Here is a 23,569-nt window from a genome sequence, read left to right on the forward strand (position 1 = left end):
TATTACAGCCATCAGAGGTCTAAAGATGAATGACACCAGGACTTGGCTCCAGAGGACCTTGGAGATTATTGAGGAGGAATAATGTGAAATAGGAAAATCAAAAACAAGGTATTAAATGCCACCAGCTCAATATAAACAAAACATCAAAAGACAACAGAAGATTAAAAACCACTGTCTTTGCCTGGTGGGAATGAAGTTGAGAAATTATTCTCTGGCCAGACATGGAGAACCCAGCTGTTTACAGTGTGAGTGTAAGAAAGGTGTTAGGAACTATAAACAAATATTTTCAGAGAACTCTTTAGGAAAGTTGTGGCTTGCAAGTGTTAGAAATGTGTGCTGGATGGTTGATTTGGGTAGAAGGTAGCAGTGGGGTTCCCACTGTGTTAATGGAATCACCTGTGTTAAAATGATTTATGTAAGTATAGGAGCCAGCTGAGGATATAGTCTTTGTAAAGTATTTTTATATACAAATTCAGTCTGTATTGCTCTATACCTTTTATCTTTTACCAATTTTAATTTCCATGTACTTGCAGGTTAAAAGCTTGTAATTCTCCCTTTGTTCTGGGGAGCTCAATTCTCTATAAAATATGAGCTGCTTCCAGCAGCAGTAGTCACGGAGAAACAAAAGCATGGGTGTTAAAGCAGTGGAATTGGGAGATGAGAATGAAGAGGGGATGCTGAAGAAGAAGAAGAAAAAAATGACAGTGCTTTGTGCTGTCTCCAGGTTAAAAATGAAAGTATTTCATTAACATGTACTGAGGATATTACATTCTTATAGTGCATATTTAAATTTGGATTTGAAAAAAACTACCTACATCAGAAGATTTTGCATCATCTGAAAGAATATCTTAATTGGTCCATCTGGCATTTGAAATAATACTCTACTTATTATAAAGCAGGTGTTAGACGTTTTTGAATATTCCATCCTTAATTAAAGCTTAAAGAAACTAAGATTACACTTTCTATTTTAAAAGTTAAAAATCTAAAGTTACTGGACATGAATAACAAAATGTATGGAATTATATGATTTTCTGGATTAGAGAACTGATTATAAGATATGAGTTCTTTTTCTTTAAAAGATTTTATTTATTTATTAGAGAGAGGGAGAGAGAGAGAGAGTAAGTCAAGCAGGGGGAGCAGCAGGCAGAGGGAGAGGGATAAGCAGGCTCCTTGCTGAATAGGGAGCCTGATGTCGGGCTTGATCCCAGGAGCTTGGGATCATGACCTGAGCCAAAGGCAGATGCCCAACCAACTGAGCCACCCAGGCGCCCCAAGATATTAGTTCTTGAACTTTAATTTTTAACTGACTTTCATTTTGGATTTGATACATGTAATAGTTAAGAGTCAATGTTTGGAGATCATTTATTTTCAAGCTTTATCCTAATTGAGAAAACTAGGATGATGTACTTCCACAAGCACTTACTTTTGAAAAGAGAGCTCATGACAGATTTGGCTCTTTGTTTTAGGCACTTTTTCCAAAGACAATGAATCTATTGTTTGGTTCTTCAAAGCAAAAATGCATTGAAAATGTGTGCCTGTATTAATAAATAGATGCTTTTTAGAAGATTCTTTTGGGATCCTCTAAGCTTAGATTCTGCCACTAAATGCTAGGATTTTGAAAAGAATTTACTGATCATTTAGAAGCCTATAAAAGTGAAAATCTACTTGGTTTGAATCTTTCATATGACCTATGTGGAGACGATCAGAAGGACTAAGAAAGAAGATAGTCCTACTTGAATATACAACAAATTAAACAGCAATATGTGAAAGAGTGTCTGTGAATCAAATTTAGGAGGATTGAACGCTCCAGTGGAGCTTTCTCCAGGGTTATTTTTGGCAACTCTATTCAAAACATCTATTAATGTTTAATTAAGTAAATGGAATACAACAAGGACCCAGTTCCTATGCTGAAGAACATTTTAAGCACTCCTGCTCTACTTGTGTGCATGAATTATCTCTACAAATTGGCCCTGCAAGTGACAAGAAGCATCAAAATAAAGCAGACCTTAAGAAAATTCTGTCCAAGGAAAAAGGCACATTTAATGGTATGGACATGGCTTCTATTCTCTAGAATCTTATAAAAAGTAACTAGAAGCTCCCATCAGTGTTTTTGGATATCAAAGAAAAAAAATGAAAAAATTAGCTCTCTGAGAAATAAATCATGTATCAAATGTATATGTAATATAGAAATGGCATTATTAATTTAGAGTAGATTATACAATTAAGATTTGAAATAATTTTGATAGGCTTTCAAAATTTAATAAAGACTATAGATTCTATGTAAAGACAACAAAAATACAGCATTAGAAAAGAAATAGTTCAAAAGAAGCTTTTGAGAATAGTATCTTGAGGGATGTTTAAGTCAATTAAACTAGTTCACAAGAATTAAGTGAGTATTTGTTGACAGGAAGCACTTTGCTAAGTGTGTTAAAAATACGAAAATGAGAGGGGTGCCTGCGTGGCTCAGTGGGTTAAGCCTCTGCCTTCAGCTTAGGTCATGATCCCAGGGTCCTGGAATGGAGGCCCGCAACAGGCTCTCTGCTCGGCAGGGTGCCTGCTTCCTCCTCTCTCTGCCTGCTTCTCTGCCTACTTGTGATCTCTCTCTGTCAAATAAATAAATAAATAAAATCTTTTAAAAAAATACGAAAATGAGAATACACTAATTTTGTCTTTAATGATTTATATATAAGCACCGAAATTCATAAAGTACACAGTATCTATCTTGTGATTGATTGAAGGAAATAAAGTTAAATCAGTGAATGGAGACATGTGACAAAATTAATTCACAAAAAACTTTTTTTTTCTAAGATTTATTTATTTATTTGAGAGACAGAGAGAGTATGAGCAGATTGAAGGACAGAGGGACAGAAAGAATCTCGAGCAGACTTTCACTGAGCACCTAACCTGACACAGGACTTGACTCCATGACCCTGAGATCATGACATCAGTCGAAATTAAGAGCCAGATCCTTAACCAACTGAGCTACCCAGGCACCCCAGAAAGTTAGCTTTAAGATGAACTTAAAAGAAAAAAAATATAGTATTTCAAAAACTAGATATAAAAGAATGCTCCAGATCAGCTCTGTCTAATAGAGCTTTCTGTGATGATAGAAATATTTTATATCTGCATTGTCTGTTATGGTAGCTACATAATTCTCAGTTGAGAACTTGAAATGTTTGAATTGAATTTTTAAATGTATTTATTTTTTATTAATTTAGATTTAATAGCTACTGTGTTGAACAACTCCCCTCCAGGCAGAGAAAGCAGCATGAGCATAGCATTGAAGATGGAGAGAAAATGGGAACTTGCTTTGGAGGCAGGCATTTCTCTGGTCTGGCAGGAGTAAAGCTGGGTAATAAAGTACAAGGTAAGATTAAAGGAAAACAGCTCAGCAAAGTTTTAGATGATTATGCCTATTTGGCCATTATAGAATTGGCAATGAAAATTTAGGAGCAGGTTTGAGTCAAGTCCTCCAACCTTGTGTTTTAGGAAGAAAACTGGTGGCATGTGAGTCAAACAAAAGTGATCAAAAAAGTGATTATTACTGGGATGCCTGGTAGCACACTTGGTTGTGCCCAGCTCTGTTTTAGCTCAGGTCATGATCTTGGGGTCATGAGATTGAGCCCTTCTTTGGTCTCTGTGCTTAGCAGGGAGTTTACTTCGTATTCTGTCTCTCTTCCTCTCTTCCTCTCCCTCCATCTGATACTCCCCCACCTCTAATATAAATAAATGATTGGGTTTTTTTTTTTTTTTAGATTTTATATATTTATTTGACAGACAGAGATCATAAGTAGGCAGAGAGGCAGGCAGAGAGAGAGGAGGAAGCAGGCTCTCTGCGGAGCTCGATCCCAGGACCCTGGGATCACGACCAGAGCCGAAAGCAGAGGATTTAACCCACTGAGCCACCCAGACACCCCAATAAATAAATCTTTTTTAAAAAGTAATAACTAAATGTTTATACAAGTGATTTTAAGATATTTAGACAAAAAAGAGAAGACAAAAGGACAGTTAAAAAAAGGACAGTTCAAAGATATATTTACCACTTTGCCTTAATTTGTCCTTCCAAATTAAGGAGGAAACATCGGAGTAAAAGTTACAAGTCCAAGTGGCCATTTTTGAGAGTTGGTGGAAGAGGGAGGAGGGGGACCAGGGAAAAGATGGCAGCCAGTATTGGGAGTGACCAAGCCAACTATCCCTCTAGATGGGTAGCTGGAGTTCATTACTACAGGAAGACTCTGGGCCTCAAAATCACCTCAAGAAAAGAGGAGACATTTATGCACAGTTACCATCCATCTCTGGTTGAGAGCTATTGCCGGGGGATGCTAATTCCCCAGGACTTCTGGCCTATTGTACACTGGGAAGGAATGGTTTTCCATATTTTCAGGGAAAAAAAAAATAACCCTCAGGAATAGAAATGCAGCTAATGGGATTTGGAAACCCTCAGGAAAATACTGAAGTGGTAGCATCCAGAATATGTAATCAAGATTCTGATAGTGTCTGCCTCACGTATGAGTTTCATGCTGGGTATAAAATGTTAAAATATCTGTAAACATACTAATAAGTTTACTTCTTAAATATGAAGATAGATGGCATTCAAGTAAAAAAAATCTAAGAACAATAAAAAATACATTTACGTTGGAAAAGAAATATGTATGAAGAATACTAACACAAATTTAGTCAGAACAACATAGATGGGATGATAGACCATTCGCAATTGAAGCAAATAGTAGTTTTTTGTTTTGTTTTTGTTTTTGGAACCAGTGGTTCTCAGAAAGTTTTCCATGGTCCTTTGGTGTCTTGCCAAGTCTTCACAGTGTGCCCCACTTTTGATAAATATATAAGGTTCACTGTTGGTATAATTGAGTATATGTTCTGTTATGACAATATCTGATGAGCTGAAATGTGAGAGATGAGATATAGCACACCGTGAAGCCAGACATTTGAAAATGTCTTTATTAAAACACGTGAAAGCTACATTCCATCAACATAGGCAAGAATTTGGTCAGTGAAATAAAGATATTAACCTAAACTGACACACTGTAAGACAGGCAAACTTAATGATTAGGCAACTGAAGATGCCTTCATAGGCACTAGGAGTTATTATTGTTCTGTGGTAATGACCATATTTTAGTTATTCCTAACATGTTGTGATTTGGATCCCATTATCACTTTGCTACGAGAACTGTAATATACTAAATTATACCAGTCAAAAAACAACACAAAAACACTTTGAGAAATGTAGGCTAAGTGTGGAATGTGTACGTGTGTTGTGCTGATATATCATTAAGTTGTGAGTTTTTTATGAATATTAATAACTGTAAAAACATTTTTATTATTATTGAGTGCACGATAAGTAAAGCAGAAATTTCTTGGCTACTACTGATTTTACCAGCAGACACAGAAATGTTAGTAAGACAATTCATTACAAATTGGTTGTGGAATTATGGCCAGTTCAGGACTTATACCATCAAAAGTACACTTAATAAGGGGCATACCTCTTGTAAGCAGTACATTTTCCAGCAAATCAAAGAATCTATTTTATTAAAATTTAGACATTAAATGAATATTTTATTTTAAATCATGAGTCATGATTCATTATTGGTTATTAATAGTGGTGATCTAGCACTTTCTGTATCAACTCTGTGTAAAGGTAGATGAAGTCTTTTATAGATAGTAGGTGCATCATTTTTCTGTATAAGTTTCTTCACAGTTCATTGGCTATTAATGCATATTTCTGCCTTAAGCTGGAACATTGAGAAAGTGCTTCAGAAATATCTAAAACTAAAAATAAAATATGTCAAACTTATTACATATCAATAACCACCAAAAGTTTAACTGGTCTAAGTATTATATATGAAAGATTGCTTGAAGGATATAAAAAGCACATTTTTCTCCATGTTGTTTAACTGTCATTTATTTGCCACATTCACATTTTTCCCATATCCAACTATCACCTGTGCTCAATATACTTCTTTAAAATGGCTGTATTTATTTATATTAATTTATTTTAAAAGGAAATGTATGTCACTAGTGAAAATGGACCATGAAATTAATTTACTAAATAAAAAGGAACTTGTAAAAAAAAAAACACTGTTACTACATTTAAAATCAAAAATGAAATAAATTTCATATAAATAAGAACAAATTTATTCAGTCTACAAAAATAAGTACCTGAAAGTATGTATCTAAATGAGAAGAATGTAATTATTTATAAGCAGTCAATAATAAGTGAGATGTGCATTTAATTTGCTTAGATTAAGAAAAAAAATATATTCAAAATGGGCTAGTCTTGTCTTTTATATTTGTTTGTATAGCATAATGTCAAGAATCAATGTGTATGTTGTTGAATAAGACAAAAATATTAACGCCCTTCTCTAATGATGTTAGATGCTGAGACTGCCTGAAAAACTAATCCCCTTTGATTCAGAAAGCCCTCTAAAGTGATCTTCAGAATCTTTATTCTATATGTATCAAGTTATTAGGAAGTGTCTGCAAAATAAGGGAAAATGTAGTTTACCTATTCAGCACTACCATCCAGTTTGGAAATATACAAAGAAATATAGTACTACTTTTATCAGGTATTACAAGGGTTTCTTTAAATATTTTATTTTTTTTTAATATTTATTTATTTATTTATTTGATTGACGGAGATCACAAGTAGGCAGAGAAGCAGGCATAGAGAGAAGGAGGGGAAGCAGGCTCCCTGCTGAGCAGAGAGCCTGATGCGGGTCTCGATCCCAGGACCTGGGATCATGACCTGAGCTGAAGGCAGAGGCTTTAACCCACTGAGCCACCCAGGTGCCCCTCTTTAAATATTTTAATTAAAAATTTTTTAGGGCGCCTGGGTGGCTCAGTGGGTTAAGCCTCTGCCTTCGGCTCGGGTCATGATCTCGGGGTCCTGGGATCGAGTCCCGCGTCGGGCTCTCTGCTCAGCGGGGAGCCTGCTTCCCTTTCTCTCTCTCTGCCTGCCTCTCCATCTACTTGTGATTTCTCTCTGTCAAATAAATAAATAAAAATCTAAAAAAAAAAAATTTTTATTAAAACTTTTTAATGAGTTTTTCTGGTGAAGTTATCCAGACAAGAAGATGATCCAAATTCTCAAAGTCAAATAATCTAATGCAGATAATTTTCCTCTTTACATATTCTTTCTTTTTGCTTCAGCAATTGATCTTCCCACTGATTCCTGTGTGTACAATTGTGCAACATAGGACTTTATTTCTAGGCATCCTTTGCAGGTAGATTTGCTATTTGACTGCTCTGAGCAGTGGAATCCATGTGGAAGAAAAGCTGTGTTTAACTTCCAGAAGATGTACTTAAAGGAAGGAGAAACGTCCCTTCCCAGTATTATTTCTCCTTTCTTCTGGCTGGCATGCAGATGTAATAGTTAGAGCTGGAATAGCGATCTTGGACTACGAGATGGAATCTGGGATGCAAAAATTGTCTGAGAGGAGCCAGAAGCCAGAGTTACAAAGCAAAGGAAGCCAAAACCTGCACTGGGTTTTCCTTTCCCCTTCCTTCGACTGCCTCTTTCAAACCTAACCTGGAGCCAGTTGCCCACCAGCCCAGCATCACCTTCACCAGGCCCTCAGTGCTACTGATGTGCAAAAGTGGATGAAGCATGTGATGGCTTTTGTTGAGCAAGAAGCTAGTGAGAAAGCCAAAGAAATAGACGCAAAGGCAGAGGAAAAATTCAATATTGAGAAAGGTTGTCTTGGTCAAACCCAAAGACCAAAGATTATGGAATACCATGAGAAGAAAGAAAAGCAGATTGAACAGCAGAAGAAAATTCAGACATCCGGGGTGCCTGGGTGGCTCAGTGGGTTAAAGCCTCTGCCTTCGGCTCAGGTCATGATCTCGGGGTCCTGGGATTAAGCCCCACATCAGGCTTTCTGCTCAGCAGGGAGCCTTCTTCCCTTCCTCTCTCTCTGCCTGCCTCTCTGCCTACTTAAAATCTCTGTCTGTCAAATAAATAATAAATAAAATCTTAAAAAAAACAAAGAAAAGAAAATTCAGACATCCAATTTGATGAATCAAGCAAAACTCAAAGTCCTAAGAGAGGTGACCTTATTACAGAATTACCAAATGGAGCGAAACAAAGGCTCAGCAAAGTGATAAAAGACAGAATCAGGCACCTGGTACTGCTGGATGGGCTGGTCCTCCAGTGATTGTACCAACTGCTAAGGACCTGAATGAGTGTACCTTCCAGGACACAAGGTTTCCCTCTGGTAAAGGCTACAGTGCCAAAAGCGATTTCTGTGTATAAAATTGCCACCAAAAAAGATGTTGATGTCCAAATTGATCAGGAATACTAACTGCTGGAGGAAGTAGTGGTGGAGTTGAGATCCATGATGGAGCTCATAAAATATGTTTCCAGTACTTTGGAAAGCCAGCTAGATCTCCTAGCCCAGCAAATGCCGCCAGAAAGGCAGGGAGACTTCTATCGTACAAATGCCCACAGGTAGTTTTTGGACTCAGCCTCTGGGGAGGTGGACTCGATCCACTGCTCTACTGCCATGATGTAGAAGTTTCTGATATTTGAAAAGACAAGATATCTATGTGGCTTCTTCACTGGTCTAATATTCTATATCTATCCGTGGATACCCTTCTGTAGCTAATGCCCTTGGCCTAACTGTTAACAATGAATGAATTTTTTTACTTAATATGATCAGGAAACCTTCTTCTAGTTTACGTAAAAGTAGCAGAGCTTTCCTTTGCTTCTCCAGCATGAAGATGAAGGTATCACATGATGGTTCCATGAACTTCATCAAGTCTCTTTCTCTGGTTTCAGTTCTCTGATCTAGAGGGTGATATGTTTGGTGTTCTCTGACATTAAACCTCTGCTTTAGGCTTAACATGCAGGTGGTGGAGGGCACACATTCCTGCCAGCAATAGTCACTTCACTGTTCACCTGTTTGAACCTAGAGGGGTTCCTCATCTGCAAATACGACTTAAAATCTAAGCCATGAGGGACACCTGGGTGGCTCAGTTGGGTAAGTGGCTGCCTTTGGCTCAGGTCATGATCCCAACATGGTGGGATCTAGTCCCACATTGGGACTCTCTGTTTCTTTATTCTCCATAATTTGATCTTTATCACTGATTCTCTCTTCTGCCTTATTTATCTTAGTAGAAGAGCTTCCATTTTGGATTGCATTAATAGCTTTTTTGATTTCAACTTGGTTAGATTTTAGTTCTTTTATTTCTCCATAAAGGATTTTATTTCTCCAGAAAGGGGTCCTCTAATATCTTTCATGCTTTTTTCAAACCCAGCTGGCACCTTGGCAATTGTCATTCTGAACTCTAGTTCTGACATATTACTAATGTCTGTATTGATTAGGTCCCTAGCAGTCAATACTGCCTCTTGTTCTTTTTTTTTTTCTTTCTTTTTTTCTTTTTGTGGTGAATTTTTCCGCCTTGTTTTTTCAGCCAGATAAGAATAATTGAATGAGAGAACAAAATACTAAAAGAGTAACAATGACCCAAGAAAAATACACACTAACCAAATCAGAAGAGACCCAAAAGTGGGGGAAGAAGAAAGGGGAAAAAAAGAAAAAATATATATATTAGAGTGGTGAATAGAATAGAGCCACACACTTGATTTTGGGTGTATTTTTGTCTGTTAGAAGAAACTACCTCCCAAAATTTTAATGAAAGAAAAAGCATACACACACACACGAGGGTAAACACGATGAAGGGATGGAATATGACTGTAAAGATGAAAATTAAAACAGACTCTAAAAAAAAAATTGATAAGAGGTTGATTGAAAAAAGATAAGAAAGAAAAAGAGGAAAGAATGTGATCAGGCTGGAGACTAGAACAAATCCATGTGCTAGATTTAGGGTATATTGTGATCTATTAGAAGAAATTGTATCCCAAAATTTAAAAAAAATAAAACCTCTATGTATATAAAAATAAGGTTAAATACAATGAAATGATAAACTATGACTATGACAATGAAAATTAAGAAAGATTTTTAAAAAGGTATTGATAATATAAAATAGTTTAGAAAATGTTAAAATAAGAAAACAAAATTCAAAAAATTAATTAATTAGATTAATTAAGAAATTTAAAAATAGAATAAGAAAAAACAATAAGAAAAATATAAAATAAGGCAAATATAAATTATAAAATAAGAAAAAATAAAAATTAAAAGATAAAATTTTAAAAATTTAACTTTGAAAGACTAAAGGATCATGGGAAAAAAGCCATGAATTCTATGTGTTGCTTTCCCCTAGCTCTGGAGTTCTACAGTTCTCATTGATCTGTGAACTTGGTCTTGGCTGGATGTTCTTGCTGATCTTCTGGGAGAGGGGCCTACAGTGATTGTCAAATGTCTTTGCCTGAGGTGGAATTGTACCCCTATTTGCCAGGGGCCAGGCTAAGTAATCTGCTAGGTTTTGATTTTGGGAGCTTTTGTTCCTTGAGCACTAGGAAGTATAGCTTTGGAGGACAGGACTATAAATGGCAACCTTTCAATCTCTGGCCCATAGGAGCTAAGAGCTCAAGGCCCCACTCCTCAATGAGCCCTCAGAGAAAAACAGTCGGTCAGGCCTGTCTCCCTGGTCTCTGGCGGCACTCTCTGCTCACCAGCCTGTGACAGCATTTCTGTCTCTAGCAAACAGCCCCCTTTAGAGTCTCCAGGCCCAGTACTGATTCCTGTAGCATGCTCCCACACCACTCCTCCTAGAGGAGGAAGGTGAGTTTCCCCGGATCTGCTACTTGTTTGGTTCCTGCCCAGCAGTGGGCCGACTGTGCCGCAGATCCCAGTTTAAGGTAACCCCAAGCTGAGAGCCCACTCCTCAGCTCCATTTCTGCAGCCGGCTTCCCCTCTCTGATACCTGGGAGCTCTGCCGCACTCAGACACCTCTGGTCTTTTTATGACCTTGCAGGTCCCGAGACCACACTGTCCCTGTGAGAGCCCCACCCCCTGCTTAGCCTCAGGAGTGATGTTCCTCAGTGGAGCAGAATTATAAAAGTTCCAATTTTGTGCTCCACTGCTCTACTGCCTGCTGGGAGCTGGCCCCTCCTCCCGTGGTCTATCTTCCTGAATGTTGCCTCGGATTCACTTATCCACACAAGCTACGTTTCAGAAAGTGATCGATTTCCTGTTCCTAGAATTGTTGCTCTTCTTCTCTTCGATTTCCTAGGTAGTTAATAGGTATTCAGAATGGTTTGATAAATATATAGCTGAACTCCCAGGACCTGATGATATTTAGGTCTCCTACTCCTCTGCCATCTTGCTCCTGCTCTGTGAGGTTTTTTTTTGTTTGTTTGTTTTTTGGTTTTTGGGTTTTTTTTTTTGTTAAATGTGTAAGGTCTGTATCTAGATTGATTGATTAATTTTTTTTTAACTATTTATTTATTTGATGGGGGGGGGAGAGAGCAAGAGAACACAAGCAGGGAGACAAGCAGAGGCAGAGGGAGAAGCAGGCTCCTCATGAAGCAGGGAGCCCAACATGGGGTGCAGTCCCAAGTCTCTGAGATCATGACCTGAGCTGAAGGCAGATGCTTAAGGACTGAGGCATCCTGGTGCCCCTGATTGATTGATTTTGGACATAGTTGATTCTCTCTGTTGACTTATTTTAAATGCTCTTTAAAAATGTTCATCTGTACTATTATCACCCTAATTCTTCTAAATTGTGTGTGCCAGCTTTCTGTTATGATGGTCCATTTTTGTGTTCTCTTTTGTGATTTTAAAATTTTAATGGTGAGTTTATTCTCAGAACACCTTGTTTTTCTGAAAGAATGCTATGTCTTGGAGTGATAACATTATTTCTACAAAGCACATTTACATTTGCCTCTACTGTGTCCTATTGGTTTCCTACTTGTAGAACAGTTTTCATGTTGAGTCTTTATTTGGGTCACAGCTACATTCTCATACTCATAAATGGTGCCTTCTAGTTTTTATTATCCCATGGCTTATTCTTTAGAATCTTATGAAGGTGATAGAATTTTTTTTTGACATGTTTTGTTCGAGTAAATAATTATTTTTGTCTTCCTTTGGTGAAGAAAGCAGTCCTTTGATGCTCTTGGCTTTATAAAATGGATTCTGTCTTTGTTCTCTTCCTAGCTTGAGCTTGGGGCTACCACTGTTACAGGCATTATAATCTCAGCCTCACACCTTTTTTTCCCCTTAGAAGATTTTAATTCAAATTCAATTAATTAACATATAGTGTATTAGAGGTAGAAGTTAGTGATTCATCACCTTATACGATACCCAGTGCTTATTACATCACATGTCCTCCTTAATGTCCAACACCGAGTTATTGCATTCTCTCCCCACACTTCTCCCCTACAGCTCCACACTTTATTATTTTTTTTAAAGATTTTATTTATTTATTTGTCAGAGAGAGAGGAGCGAGAGTGAGCACAGGCAGATAGAGTGGCAGGCAGAGGCAGAGGGAGAAGCAGGCTCCCTGCCAAGCAAGGAGCCCAATAAGGGACTCGATCCCAGGATGCTGGGATCATGACCTGAGCTGAAGGCAGCTGCTTAACCAACTGAGCCACCCAGGCATCCCAGCCCCACACTTTAAAGTTGCTGTGTGAATCATCCCACATCAGCCACTGTGGGAATTCCCACTGATGGCTCTGACTTTAAATTCCTTATATTTAGATAAGATTTTTGCTAAAGAGTGTTTTTTTCTTCAGTGTCAGCTATTCATATAATTCTTTTAATTTTATATTTTATTCAATATTCCCGTGTGTTTGGAGTGGGAAAATGGTATATCTATGTCAAGTTGGTCTACCATATTTAGCGGATTACATAAAAATAACGTTTTTCTTATAGTGGACTCTAGTGATTTACTCTTTTAGAACTAGCACTGAACTTATTGCAGATTTATGTCATTCAAAAGAAAGTGACACTATTACTAAACATCTAACAAATTATGTATTTATTTATTCCAGTTACTTTCAAATGTATTAAATTATTTACTTGTTATATCAACTCAATAAGATAAGTCTATTATACAAGTAAGGAAATTGAAATGTAGAAAATTAATTTGTTTAAGTCACCATAAAATCCATGGAGAATCTATAATGTCTCATTCTGGATTCAGAGACTTTAAAAACAGTGTGCCAAGGCAATACTAAATTAATACCTATATTCCCCCCTCAAAAAAATCATAGCATTACTTGTTAAAATGCTAGAAACAGCAGAATGCCAGAAGGTTCAATGGCATAAAAAATCATAATTTCTAAAGTTAGCAATTGACATTCATAATTACTTAAACAGAATTTATGTTTTACTTAGGCAAATAGAAAGTTTTTTTATATTTTAAGGTCTTCATAGTGATAATTATGGCTTAAGTTAGTGCAGTGTAATGCACATGTTTTGGATGATCTTACTTAGTATATTTTCTATTAAAAAGAAGTGAAAGCAACACAAATAATAGCATGAACTTCTACTATCAAAGGGTATTTTAATATTCTTACTTAGTAATTTCTTGAGATAATAAATTCTAGATGATAACCTATAGAATCAAAACCTACATAAACAATTTAAACCTAGAATATCAAATAAAATAATCTTTTGGAAAAATACTTGAAATATATTATCACTATTTAATTTAAAATCTGCGACATAGTTATCAAAAATATGTTTTGGTAGTACAGCTCTAACAAAAAAACTAGCATCTTTCAGGAAATAGATATTTCAGTAGGTTCTTGATGTTCTGAAGTGTAATGATCATAATATTCACAGTTTGACATCAACTCATGTGATGACTTTGAGGTTCATTTAGGTATATGATCATATTTGTACTTCTGTGGGGTCCACAGTTAGTTAAAAACAGTCTTTAAGAGAGGCTTTATTCTCAGTCTAGTTTTTCTCTAAGCCATATTTGAGACTTAAATTCTACCAAAAACAATCTTAAAACAGTTTTTTCTCTAATCAAGAAATCACAGGCTTGTTACTTTAATCCAGATGCCTAAAACTGGACTTAAACCTGTTTAAACAGAAAGCCTATAAAGTAATTATGTTATGTAATACGGAGTCTGATAATGTTATAATCTTAAGTGTGAAGTCCCAGCAATTTAATCTTAACTGTGAAGTCCCAGCAATTTTGTGCAATTCATATCATAGTGGGTTTTTTTAAAGATTTTATTTATTTATTTGACATAGAGAGAGAGCACAAGGAGTCAGAGCAGTAGGCAGAGGGAAAGGGAGAATCAGGCTCCCTGATGAGCAGAGAGCCTGACGTGGTCTTGATCCCAGGATCCTGGGATCATGACCTGAGCTGAAGGCAGATCCTTAACTGACTGAGCCACCCAGGCTTCCCTTGTACTGTAGATTCTGATGAAAATGGTTCCCCTTGGAGTGAAGTTGATCAGAAGCAACATAGTTGTTCAAGGCAACTTTGTGTGAAGGAAAGACCGTTTACAGTAACCCACGAGAAAGAGCAAAGAGAATCAATATGAAGACCTATTAACATTATTGAAGACTAAGGCACTGTGATTAAGGGGGAGCATCTTATTTATTTTTTAGGGAATATTAGAAAAGTACAAAAACTATCCAGACGGAAAGCTGGCTGTAGAACATTGCATACCATATTCTCAGTTCTCAAACCTCCTCTGGGACGGACAGTAAGGTTGCCGTTACTATCAGAGTGGTACTCGGCTTGGGGCTTCCTAGGCTTGTTCAGGTTGTTGAAATCTGTGCTAGATGGTTTGCACAGACTTTCTCATGTAATCATCATGACAAGCTTGAGAAGCATGTATTATTCACCCTGTATATTTGCTGAGGTAGCTGAAATTTAGGAATGTTAAGGACTCGCTCATGTTTGAGGATCCAGGTTTGCCACATTGTCTTTTCTTTCTGCTCTGCTTCCCTCATGCACTTCTGAAGCACTTAAGAATTAGTAGGTTTCACTTTTGCCTACTATGCTAATGAAACAGAAATTAATGTTAAAATATTGACAAGTTTTTTTGTAAAATAAGGTCATCTTTCATACTGATGTCACTTTTATTTCAGTTATTCCTCATGTCTTTGCTCAAACTCACTTTTATGCAATTTATATCTAAACTCTTCTAAATCAGGCAATCTATACTTGTCACAAACAATTTCTTTGCCACTCCCTTCTTCCTGAAATTTGATTTCCAATTTCAATGACTTCCTCAAACAGTGATTTTTCTTCTTCATCCTTGTTCTGCTTGACTTTTCTATAACATTAAACTTATTGATCATCCATTCCTCTTGTTAGCTCCCTTTATTTGCATGACCCTGAAGAGGTCCTGTAACTGTCAACTGGCCTTTTAATTGCTGACCATCCGTGCATTCCCTAGCCTCCACCTTGTTTGGCTTGACTTCACTAAGCCCAGTTTCCCCAGTTGTCTTCTCATTTTAAGGAGGACTTCTAAAGCTTCATCTTAAACCATTAAGAACTTCTCTTGCTTCTCTGTGTGCTTCAGTTATATTATCATTTAAGTGATAGTCATTAAATCATTTTTATGTTAGAAACTCTATTGTTGTCATGATAAATCACTACAGTTTTAGGTGTTTAAAACCATATACATGTATTATCCAGGAGTTCTCCATGTCTGAAGTGTAGTCACAGTGTAGCTCATGAAATCATGGTTGATTGGTTCATGAAATCATGTCAGCAGGCTGTATTCCTTCTTGGAAGCTCAGGGATGAACCTTCCTTGAAGATCATTCAGCTTATTGTAAGAATTTATTTCCAAACATTTGTAGGGCTGAGGTTCCCTTTCCTTGCTAGCTGTTGGCCAGAATCATTTTTAGTTTTTAGAGACTTCTTCCATTGCTTAGGATGTTGCCTCCACTCTCTGTGTCAGCAATGGTGGGTGAGTCATTCTCATGCTTCCAAAATCTCTCTTCACCATCCCATCTGCCTAGTTTATCCTCTCCCTCTCTCTTCAGTGGTATCTAACTCTTCTGCTTTTAATGGCTCATGTGATTACATTGGGCCCAGCTGAATAATTGAGGGTATTCTGCTTATCTTAAACTGAATTGATTAGTAACCTTAATTCCTCTGCAAAATTTCTTCACCAAAGTACATAGATTACTATTCCATCCAATATCCAGAAAACAGGAATTGAGGGGTATAGCACCTTTTAGACATCTGACATCTCAGTTACTTTTATCTTTAGCCCCAACACCAGTCAAATATTTTCAGTTATTAATAGTATTCCACTTGACTGTTCCCCAAATCTAATTTTTCACACACACAAAAAACTTTTTTTTGCCTGTTTTCCTATTCTGCCTACATAACCACTCTGAAAGATAGTATCTCAGACTCTTCAATTAGAATTCATTTTACCCTTTTTCCTTTTTTTTTCTATATTTTATTCTCCTGCATCAGAATTAGCTAATTATTTGTGATAGTTTTCAACTTAGCTCCATCTTATTTTTTCATGATATCATCCTTTCTCACGTTAACATTGATTGACTAAATGAATTTAATGTAAATGCTGTCATTGAATGCCAATCTAGTATCATATGCTGGCAAATAAAATGTCTTTAGTTACTGTTTAATATTTGGGAACATTAGCACAAAGTTGATTTTATAGCCATAGTGCTAACCGTATTTTTAATTAGCCTGAGCATATGCATCTTTGCGTTTATTTCCTTTTGAAAATCTGACCCTATGTCTTTTAAATTACCCATGAAATTTATGTGTATTCTACAAATGGCTTTTTCCATTTTTCTGCTCAGGAAAAAAAAATACATTATTGCTTCTAATAGATGACCAGTCCCTAAAGATAATAGAGCCTTGGTCCTCCCTCTTAAATTTATGTAAACATGATTAATTAATGTAAATGATACACATTTCATTATTTCTATAAAACAACTACTGATTTAGGACAAGGCTAGAATGATGAATAATTCTGGAATGTTCCAGTTCTGGTGGAAATTATAGTCATTAGAGGGAGACAAATTATAAAGCTACTTTCAAATATCAACAAACAAAACAAACCAGAAAACACACACATGGCTTATTAGGCTATAATAGCAGAGACTGCATTTTATTCTGTACGTGATGAGAAGTAACTGAGGAATTACTAAATACATACACACATGTGCACTTGCAATGAGTCAAACCTATGAGGAAGTGCAAAAATAAGTTAAAGGATTGGCTATGTATTCCCAAAAGCCATGGTTCTGAGTTGTTAGAGGAGTTAAATAATTGATATATAGAGATTTAAAAATTAAGTGGAGCCATTGCTTTAGGCAGGATGTTAGTAGGTTAGTGTTGTCATCTCAGATCTCAGGCTTTAGTCTTTTGTTCATCCAAAGTGATTGCAAACTGAAAGTTTGAGGTCAATGACACTAAGTTGTGATTGATTACAATTATAGTTCTAGTATGGTAACTCACCATGATAAATGTGCTTTACTTGAGAAACAAGGAAAATCAAAGGCCATGTCCATATAGGGGGAAAATCAAACCAAGGTAAAAATGGTGCAAACCTAGAGGGTGAGCAAATGCCAGTTATAAATGGAGTTAAGTATATATTCAAGCGCCATTTTAATATTTTAAATGGTTGAGGGTACTAGGCAATTTATTTTCTATTTATATAATTGCAACTGCATCTTCTACTTTGATCTCTGGAATATTCACAACTGGAACCCTGCAACCCTATGTTAGAAATCTTACTACCTGGAGACTGCCATGCTGTGAGGAAGCCATGCCACATAAAAATGGTATGTGCAGGGATTCTGAACAGTGGTCTTTGTGTTCTTGTTATCCTGGCCTAGTGCTAAACATGGGAGTCAATGTGTTTGAAATGGTTCTAGCCCCAACCGTCAAGTTACTCATCATCTTAGAGTCTTTGTTTTTGAAATCTCAGCAACCATGGAGCAAAATCAAACAAAAACAAAAACAAAACTTCTTATTATGCCTTATTTGAGTTCCTGACCCACAGAATCTATGAATATAATGTAAAGGGTTGTTTCAAGCCACTAGGTTTTGGAGTAATTTGGTATATAATAAAAGTAAGGAAAAAGATATAATAAAAATTGTTTCAATTTTTCTCATAAATCACTGTGACTATGTTATGGTAATATGCTGTACATTTTCACACTAACTTGTGTTTATAAAGGCATCCACCAAATAAAGTGATAAAAGTAAAATACATGCATAAGATAATTAGAAATCTCGGGGCGCCTGGGTGGCTCAGTGGGTTAAGCCGCTGCCTTCGGCTCAGGTCATGATCTCAGGGTCATGGGATCGAGCCCCACATCAGGATCTCTGCTCATCAGGGAGCCTGCTTCCTCCTCTCTCTCTGCCTGCTTCTCTGCCTACTTGTGATTTCTCTCTGTCAAATAAATAAATAAAATCTTTAAAAAAAAAAAGATAATTAGAAATCTCTTTATCAGAATATTTTATTAATCTTTAATTTAAACTTGAATAACCCACATCATTATCTCATATGTCTTCCTATTTTCAGAATGTCTAGTACAGTGCATGGCACATGAGAGCTCAGTACATATTTGAACATTCTTTTTTTAAAATCAACTTTTCTATTCATTGGTAGATGACACAAAACAGAGGCAAAAATTGAAAGGTGACACCTACGGAAGAATGGTTTCTCATTTGGAAATTATTGGGAAACCTCTTTAATGGAATAGATAATTAATTTTTTTCAGGTATTAACTATTATCTACATCTCTCCATATTAAAAAAGTGTCATGAAACTATAATTACGCCGTTTTCTCACTTTTGTTTGAAAAATGAATAGAAAAGCCCTATACTATTTGAAAGGAAATCAACTGTGAGCATACTAATCTAACTTGCAATCAGAATAAAGAGAAAACATTTCTGAGTACTTAATATTAAGACAAAAGCAAATTGTGCTTTTAAGTTCAATTGAATTCATATGCAAGGTTATTATGCAATAAGGAGAAAGATGATTCAGTCCCTTTAAATATTGTATGGGATTCTTCTTTGACAATATTCTTTAAACTGTATCCTGCTCATTCATTAGAGTGTATTAGCTATATTCAAAGTATTGTAGGCAGCCTTATTTTAAGGCAACAGCAACCTTAATTAAGGAACTCTTGATCAGACTCTTAGTTAATATTTGAATCATGTTAAACTTATTATTCTGGGTAGTTTCCTTTCTCTTTGTCATGGGTAACCCTGACTATGTTGTAGAAAAAGTAGGTGAATAGGTTAAAATGGGGAAGATGTTACTTTTATTGTATTTATGGATAAGTTAAAATTGCAATATTCAATTAATTGGTCAAACACATTCCTGGTCACTCAGCTTTTAAGCTGAATGCTGCAATTAGTGGGGCTGGACCTATGTCTAATAGGATCAGTCAGGGCTATAGATAAAATAGAGTTGAGCAGAAAACCTTCAGCCTCCTGTTGTTTAAGATAAATCGTAGAGATAAATCAACCAGTTCTTTTCACAATTGCCGTTGTACCCACAAGAGAGTTGACTTTTCATTGTTAAAGTGACAACATGATGAATCTCAGTATGAAATGTCAGTCACGCCTCATTACTTTATCTCATTCTTCTGTCCAGCCTTTGGAAGGCAATCTTTCCTTTGGATGCGTTTGCTGATATGGCACCTTATATTCATGCCAACCTTTGAGGACAACTCCTCTTCCCTTTCCTCTCAGAAATAGGACGTATGCCATAAAGTATGTGGTGAATTACTTTCTTGGAATGCTAGTACTATCTCACCTTAGTGAGTTTCTTTATTGGTTCCCCATACTTCTCAAGGAATTTTGCAAACCTCAGTTTCCTCTCCCTGTGTCTCTCTACCTCTGTCCTTGGCTCTCTCTCTCTCTCTCTCTCTCACACACACATACACACACACACACACACACACACACCAGTGCATAGTGATTCACATTCACTTAAATGAAACATGATAGAAAAAATATTTCCCTGTTTCAAGTTTTGACAAAACATGCTTAAATTAATTCTGTAGTGTTGGTGAGAAAGGAAAATAAAAGCACAGAAACAAAGGGTTTGAGCACATTCTGTTAGTGCTGAAGAATAATTTGCGATTAAGCATCTTAAAAGAAACTCCTTACTAATTATTCCACGCATCATGATCAAAAATGAGTCTCATTTAACTGCCAAAAACACCCCAGATTTAAACCCTTTCTTCTAAAATGAACAAAAGACTGTGAATTATTTTAAAAAGTATGCATGCAATCTGTTACTGAAATATCTTTCATTTGTTTACATCAATGTTAAAATGGTAAATAAATGGGAAGAAAGAGTTTAACAAAAAAGAGTTTAACAAAAAGTCTATAAAATTGCCTCACCCTGCTGGTAATAACTATGTTTATTGCAATAGTCATATCAGCTGCACTTGCTTAAAAGATTAGTTCTTCACTTCTGAATCTTATCTGAACTTTCTATGCCATGCTTACATTCTTAGACTCATGAGAGTCACTGGAATGTATAGTATCTTATAAAATTATTGCCACCAAAAGTGTTCCCTTTGCTCAAAATCCCGTTTTCTTTTCACAGATAACATTGAATTTCTCTCCATGTTTTATTAGTTTATAGATCCATAATGAAATTAAAGAAGCGGTTTTACTTAAAACATCAGCTTTTGGCATATTAAAAACAATAACCTTCAATAAGCAAAGTCTCCAACCCAGCGATAGAGTTCCATTCAGTTTCAGTACTTTCTAGAAGATGTCAGTGAACAATCACCAAAAAACAAAAAAGAAAAGAAAAAGAAAAAAGAAAAGAGAAAGAAAATGAGCAGCAGTTAAGATAAAAAATTTTATTTGGTGATAATGATGAGATTTCTTGTATTAATTCAAATATTTGTGTTTTTTTTAATAACTGAAGGGTAAAATTACTAGATGGCCTCAAATTACATAATAAATATTTTTAGAGAGAAAAAGAAAACATTAGTTGGATGCAGGGTACATATCATTAGGCCATTAGCCCAAATTTTGACAAATATAAGAGAGGTCATTGCCCTGTGTGATTTTGACATAATCAACTTTGCCGTGTAAATCAGGTTGGTTTAAAGAAAGATGCCTCAGTTGTGTTGAGCTCTTAAAAACAACTTTAAAGTCACAAATGACATGCTTCATACATTGTTTTCTGTGTGTAGGAATGTGACGGGTTAATAGTAGGCATACTAATATAAATATCATCAGTCTCAAAATACTTTTTTTAAAGTGCTCATGATTTGGTGCTTGATTAAACAGCATTACAATTGTAACTTCACTCTCTGTGCTAAGCTCCCCATCAGTTTTTACATAACATAATTTTTAATTAGTCTAAATGATGTTGGAAACAACAGCTCCAGTGTTCAACCCCTTCTCTAACAGGCTTGCCTGTCTTCAGTCTGGTGGGAGAGCACTTCACGCCTGGCGGGAAAGCAAAGCTGTGTCCAAGCTTCTCCCACTGGCCCAGCAGCAATGGCAGGCTCTGCTCAGGAGGCCAGGGAAGAACTGCATTCCGGGCAAGAGGTGAAGGCCAGTTGAAAAGCCTTTGAACTGCATTTCTTCCATTCACGTTTGAATGCATTCAGGGCCGTTTTACCCAGTGCACTGCTCAAACAGTTCCCTGATAACATTCATTCATCATTTAGGCAAGGATGGGCCCAAAGGTGAGCTGGATGTCTGCCTTTATAGGACAGGAAAAAGTTACACGTGTTCACTTAAGTAATGCAGACTGATCCTCTTTAATTCAAATGATATTTTCTTTTTATTAAGACATATAAGGCAAACTTAATATATCACCAACCACACCCTAAGTAATTTGGCATAGACAGTATTTTAAAACACACTGTTAGTTGTGGGGTATATAAATTGTAGTTGGAGAGAGCAAGATATTGTGAAGTGAGGGTGTACTCATTATGAGTTAATTACCCGGAGAGTGATTTTTTTTTGGAAAGTTAATAAAATCTGATGATACCTTTGTCCTAAAACTTTGAATATGAAATATCTTTTATGCTCTTTAACAAAATGAATTAGGCTAATAAAATGTGTGCATAAATATTCTCAGACTAGAATTAAGTAGAGCTGCTCAGAATGTCCATGATGTGCTGGCAGTTTTACACACACTTAAGGCATTGTTGATCAATGCAAAGCATAAGCCCACTCTAGTCAATTTAATGTTTGGGGTTATCTTTACAACTCATTCAAATTACCTCATAGTAGAATCAATCAATTATGTATAAAATGATCATTAGTGGTCTTAACTATCATCATTGTGCTGCAACCAATTTGATGATGCCTTTGCCAGTTGTTTGCACTATTCTTTGGCTGTGGTTCTCAACCAAGGATGATTTCAGCCTCTCTGCCCCCAGGAGATATTTAACAATGTCTAAAGGAAATTCTGACTGTCACATGGTGTAGGGAAGAGAGGGGTGCTCCTGGCCTCTAGTGAGTAGAGGCCAGTGATACACCAGACCACCTCTGACAGTCGTCAATTATCCAACCCCAAACACCAATAGAGCTGCCGTTGAGAAACCATGGCCCATAGCAAGCATTGTTATTTTGTGGAAACGAAACCTAACTGTAACTTACTGGGTGACTTTTCTGAGTCTCCATTTCATTATTTGCAAGATGGATCTAGAAATTACTTTATAAGGTGTCTGGAAAAAATAAAATAATTGTAGTAATCAGTCATTTTTTTTTCTTGCTGTTTCTCAAACATTTCAGATGCAGTATCACATCAGCAGTTGTTCATTGACTTCTTCCTCTACCCAGAATGCTCCTCCCACAGATTTTGTTAGGACTCCTCAGCTGCTTGGTGTTTTTGTGTGAACATAACAGTCTTAAAGCAGCCTCCCCAGATATGCCCAGTGGCAATCTCACTTACCCCTCTTACTTCCTGCACTCTCTCTTCTCATTCCCTGCTTAAATGTTCTCCACAGAACTCATTATCACCTGATAAACTATCTATATTTCTGGTTTCATTCTGGATAAATCCCAGCACACAGGAACTTAGCATGGGACCTTGAATATAGTTGTGCTTAACATTCAAAGTCAAGTCAATGTTGAAATTCCAGTGTGTAAGTATATCCTTCCTAGCATAGGCAAATATGAAAATTGCCATCTACCACAGGTACTTCATTTTTAATGTAAAAATGATTTGGAAGTAGAGTCCTAAGGAAGCATATGATAATAAGAATATTTCACTTAATATTAACTTGAGCATAGAATGTATATAGTTCATCTTTACTAAATGCTTATAGCCTAGTTGAGAAAATTACATACATACATACATTATATTATATGCACACATAGCACAGATAAAGACAACAGTATTATATATCAGTATGGCAATACTGCATTTTTAAAAGATTTTATTTATTTTAGAGAAACAGGGAGAGAGAGAGAGAGAGAGAGAGAGAGAGAGAACAAGCAGGGGGAGGGGCAGAGGGAGAGGGAGAAGCACACTCCCCACTGAGCAGGGAGCTAGATGCCCAGCTAGATCCTGGGACCAGGGGATCATGACTCAAGCCAAAGGCAGATGCTTAACTGACTGAGCCACCCAGCCACTTGGGCATACACTGCATTTTATGTGCATAATATACATATATATGTGTCAGCATGCTATTTAAGAATACTTTATGAGAAAAAGAATAGATTTTAGAATGTACATTTGAATCCCAGTTGAC

The 23,569-nt window shown here is 36.4% G+C and overlaps 1 pseudogene; it reads left to right on the top strand.

The window, feature by feature from the left end:
* Positions 1-629: 629 nt before the first annotated feature.
* LOC122905430 lies at positions 630-8,522 on the top strand (annotated as a pseudogene).
* Positions 8,523-23,569: the final 15,047 nt, after the last annotated feature.

The sequence above is a fragment of the Neovison vison genome, chromosome 4, assembly GCF_020171115.1.
Source record: "Neovison vison isolate M4711 chromosome 4, ASM_NN_V1, whole genome shotgun sequence".
Taxonomy (NCBI): domain Eukaryota; kingdom Metazoa; phylum Chordata; class Mammalia; order Carnivora; family Mustelidae; genus Neogale; species Neogale vison.